A 5,462-nucleotide genomic window follows, 5' to 3' on the forward strand; every position below is an offset into this window, starting at 1 on the left:
GTAAACATATACTATCACATTGCTGTTAAATGCTATCTGTGGTTTAGCTGACAAACGTTTACCCAGTTCTACCATGTGTCAACACTGCTGGGTGTTGGGCTCCCTGCTCTGAAGGCTCTCACTGCCTGGTGACCACACAAGGCAACAAGTGTGGAGACTGCCAATGGCCAGGATTCCATGGGAACATTTGGGGGAACATGGGAGGAGGAGAGGAGACAGGGGAAGCTTTCTGGAGGAGGTGTCTACTAAAGCTAAGTGCTGAGGGATGAGAGAGCGCTCTAGGTGAGAGGTACAAGGGTGAGCTTGCCACACTGTGGGAAATGAAATGTTGTATTGGACACTCAGCCTCACCACATATTTAAGAATGATATCTTAGGGCAGAAATTTTCATGGGAATTAACAAGCACCCTTCTGAGGATGGTAAAGCCAGGATACAAAGTCACAATCCCTTCATCAGAATCTGTTCTTCAAGAAGCAGTGAGGCTCAGGGAATGGGGAATGCAGAGAGGCTAGGGCACATCCTTCTAGAAACTTTTTCCCTTCCCAGTGGCCTCAGAACAAGCTCAGATGGTAATTCTTGTGTGGCCTTGGGCAGGCTTCCCAACATCCCTGGGTCTCAGTTTCCTTCAAGGTTAAAATGCGAGCAATGATGCCCACCTCAGAGGGTACTGGAGGAAATCCTGATGCCACAGTACAGGGTCTGGCTCAAGAAAAATGGCCAATAAGTGGTGTTTGTGGCCAAAGAAGGGACTCCCTGTGGGTTCTCACTGCTGTTCTGGTTTAGCATGTAAATACTGTTAAGCAAAATACCCCTAAACAAGTTCATCCTAGTTCATAGAGCATATGGTAATGAAAGAATACACGTTCATGTGAGGGGTGCGTGGATGGGATGGATCTGCACAAGAGGCTCCAGACACCTGGGGTAGGCATGCAAGGCCAACACTGCCTGTCTTAGACTTCTCCTTCTGGTCCATCTCAAAAACTCACAACCAAACCAGTTGCTGTGGAGTAGATACCAACTCACGGAGACCCCATGTGTTGCAGAGTAGAACTGAGCTCCACAGAGTTTTAAATGGCTGTGATCTTTTGGAAGTACATCGCCAGGTCTTTCTTCCAACATGCCTCTGGGTGGATTTGAACTGCCAACTTTTCCCAGCGCTTAACTGTTTGCACCACACAGGGATTCCTTTGGCCCTCCCACTTACTCAAATTTAAAAGACAAAATCAAAAACTGTACTTTTTGGACTGACGACATGTCACAGAATCTTCAGAAATGGAAGGCACCTCACCATCCATTGCTCCCGTCCCCACCCCCAATTTCTTCAAGACAATTTCTATTCCTTTCTGTCATGGATTGAATTATGTCCCCCCAAAAATGTGTATATCAACTTGGTTAGGCCATGATTCCCAGTAGTCTGTGGTGGTCCTCCATTTTGTGATTGTAATGTTATGTTAAAAGGATTAGAGTGAGATTGTAACACCCTTACCAGGTCACATTCCTGTTCCAATGTAAGGGGATAAAAGGAAAGGGAAACAAGCAGAGAGTTGGGGACCTCATACCACCAAGAAAGCAGCACCAGGGGCAGTGTGTGCCCTTTGGGCCTGGGGTCTCTGTGCCTTAGAAGCTCCTCGACCATGGGAAGATTGAGAACAAGGACCTTCTTCCAGAGCCGACAGAGAGAAAGTCTTTCCCTGGAGCCAGCGTCCTGAATTTGGACTTGTAACCTACTAGATTGTGAGAAAATAAATTTCTGTTTGTTAAAGCTATCCACTTGTGGTATTTCTGTTATGGTAGCACTAGATGGCTAAGACACTTTCCATTTGATTCAATGACTTACAGGTAAACAAAGCAATCGTGTAAATAAATCTGGCAAAGCCATCTGGCATTTTGGTCTAGCTGTTTGGTTTTCACTCAAATATTTCTGAATCACCTAAGGTGTGAATGGCTCCCTGCTAGGTGTGGTGATGCCAGTTAAAGTTGCTTTAAATCAAATGCATCCACCCATTCTCCTTTAGAGAAAGAAATTTCCACTTACAATGGAAGTTCAGTATTCTCTTGTAGAGCACAGTTCTATCCCTATGGAGTCCCTGTGCTCCTTCTCGCCCTCCTCAGGCAGGTCCAAGCCAACCTTCTCCTGCTAGAGGAGCAGGAACGAGTCCTGTGCCCAGCTCACAACCCTCCCCTGCCTCCACCTAGCTGTAGAGAACATGCCACTAAGATCTACCCGGCGGAACTGTTGTGAGGGTGAGATGGAAATTGTGTATGAGGGGATGCTTTGTATTCCATTAGGTGCAATCATTAAGCCAAGGTAGCGAGGACCCTGTAACCTAATGGATGGGAATGGGAAGGAAAATCTATTTTACCTGGACTTTCCTGGTGGACCGAAACCGCAGGTGACAGGGGTCCAGCTTCAAAGGAGAGGCTGAATTCCACAGGAAAACATCAGCAATACTCCCAATCTAGAACTCCTAGGTTGAGCTTTTTTTTTTTTCTTGTCTCTTTTTTTAACTACTACACTTTTTTAAAAATAATTTTTATTGTGCTTTAAGTGAAAGTTTACAAATCAAGTCAGCCTCTCACATAAAAACTTATATACACCTTGCTAAAACTCCCAATTACTCTCCCCCTAATGAGACAGCCCGCTCTCTCCCTCCACTCTCTCTTTTCGTGTCCATTTCGCCAGCTTCTAACCCCCTCCACCCTCTCATCTCCCCTCCAGGCAGGAGACGCCAACATATAACTACTACACGTTTTTGCAAAAAAAATCATAGTAAGTTTCCCTTCTTTGTCATCCTTCCTCCAAATCTACACCCTTCTTCAAAGGAGACCACTATCAACTATGAGGTCATTTCACGTCCTTTCTTATGTATATTTAAACACAGTAATTTTTTTCTACAAAAATGGGCTGAGAATAATTTTGTGATTTTTTTGTTCCCTTAACAATATACCATACATGTTTTTTCATGTCTAAATCTGACTTTTCATATGCTGGTTTTTTAATTCACTTACTTAAAGTAGAGGGGAAAAAAATTAATGAAAATCAAAAACTGGTTCTTATAAATAAAAGACGAAACCATCCTTCTGACATTACTCAGCCCCTTTTTCTCTGGGAAGGGTCTGGGTCCCTGGCAATGCCACCAGAGGCCTCACCTTTTCTCTCCAAGACCCAACGTGCAACCAAGTCCCCACTTACATATTCCATTCCTAGAGTGTTCTGTATTGGCTTTCCCCTTGGCTCCTGGTAGCCACATTTGCCTCTGAGGCTGAGCCAAAAGCCTCATAAAGAACATTGTCAGCCCTCTGCCACTCCATAAGCAAAGAAATGGCAACATCACATTTCAAAGAAAATGGTTAGGAGTGGGCACAAATCCATAGGTTACTATTTCTCTACAAAATCTTCCAGACAGCTAAGCAAAAAGTCTGGGGAGTTGTACAAATGTGTACTTTGGGGACATCTCATTTTCAAGATTTGGTATTGTCATTGAAGGGGCTTTTTCTTTAAAAAGACTAGAAACTCTCATCTTTATCTCTAGTTAGCAATTTCCTCCCCAGTTGTAAGAAGGGGAGATATCAATCACCAAGGCCTCGACTGGACCCCCGGCAACATTTCACATTGCAGAACCCCAGGCCATCGCCCTCTGCTCTCTCTCTGGAAAGATCAGAGGTTTTGAGTCACCAGGGCCAGAGAATATGACTCAGCTTCCTGACCCGGAGTGGAAGAGTACGGTATGTTTGGAGCACACTGTTCACCTGTCAGCAGTCAGCATCCTGTCCACCAGGAAAACACTAGTTCTTCCCAGGAAAGGCTTTGTCTGCAGTGGGAACAAAAACCTCGGTGGACAGAGGTCAGAGTCATGGAAGAAAACCAGGCTGAATTCAGGAGTTCTGAGTTTGCAGAGGGAAGAGGGATCCCCAATTTTCCTACTCAACTCTGTCCCCAAAACAAGTATACAGCTGGCTTCCTTTTTGTTTTTAAGAATTTTCCAAGGAGCACCTGGTGGATTCAAACTGCCGACCTTCTGATTAGCAGCCATAGCTCTTAACCACTACACCATCAGGGTTTCCCGTTATAGCTCATTATTGCAGGGAAATGGCAATTGATGACTACCAAAGAAGGTGTGGAGCAATCATAATTTTTAAGAAGTGCAGTGGTTCCTCTTCTTCCTCTTTTCATTCGGTCCCCACGACTCCTACATCCCCTCTCCCTCCTGGCCTCAGTCACAGATCATTTGCTTTTATATTTAGCTCATTATTTACTCCTCTTGTCCCATAGAAAAGTTGAGCTAACTTATAAAAATACACAGAATAAAGGATGGAATAAATGGCCAAGGTAAGCAATGAAGAAGACACGGAAAACAGAAACAGAGCCAGCAATGAGATGAGCACATGGAAATGTCTATCATATGATGTTATTCAGTGACTCAAGTGGGCTGCAAATTTGGATCTAACAGTCCTAGGAGCCAAAGAAAGGAGAGAAATAATCAGGCAGAAGGGGCATATTTGCAGCTCAGGAGAAGATCTGTCTTTCTAATGCAGAGACCTGAGGGAGGTGGGTGATCACTGCTCACATTTGCTGGGGGCATGGGCTCGGGGACTAGGTTAAATGCTTTTCCAACATTTCTCATCTGATTCTGACAATCATGTGGGATGAACACAACTATGATGCTCGTTTTACAGATAAAGAAGCTGAGAACTTGAGAATAAGTTAGTAACTTGCCCAAGACCGCAGAGTTAGTCAGTTGTAGAAATGAGGTTCAAATCTAGGCTGTCAGGCTCCAAGTCTGAGTGTGGAAACAAGTTCACCCCACTGGACAGCGGAGGGCCCAAGTGGGCATTTCTACAACAAACATACTAGAGATTTTTTGTAAGGCTGTAACTCCTTACCTCTCTCAACGTGATTCCTTAATATAAGCACAAAAGCATAAACCAGTTGAAATTAAGCGAAAGCAATTCCTTGGACCCAGTCTTGTGAATGTGCTTAGTTCTTTGGTGATCTAATTTCCTTCTGCATGGACATAAACATATTGCAGATTCCATCAGAAAGTAGATCAATAGGTATTTTCTCAAACCAGTCAGTCATTCTAATGCATCCCAAACCCACTGTAGTGAAATTTATTTATATACCCCAGAAGAAACTCTAGGCTCATGTTTTTGGTCTTCCCTCTCCTACACCTACTCACCTCTACACAGGAAATACTCTTACAGCCCACCAGGACAAGTGAATACACAATGACGATCTCTATTAAGAATGCCTTAAAAAAAAAAAAAAAAAGACAGTCTCACCTGCCTTGTGTTTCTTCTCTTCTAACCCATTCTTTGTGAAATGCCTTAGGTATCGGGTATTCCCTCCATTCAAGACCTCATACCATTCAAACTTTCAGCATCCACAGGCCACTTCGAGCAAATGCAGACCACCAGTTTTAGGTAAAAATTCATCATAATTTTTAATAATAAAAACATG

Source organism: Elephas maximus, chromosome 11, assembly GCF_024166365.1.
Source record: "Elephas maximus indicus isolate mEleMax1 chromosome 11, mEleMax1 primary haplotype, whole genome shotgun sequence".
NCBI classification, from domain to species: domain Eukaryota; kingdom Metazoa; phylum Chordata; class Mammalia; order Proboscidea; family Elephantidae; genus Elephas; species Elephas maximus.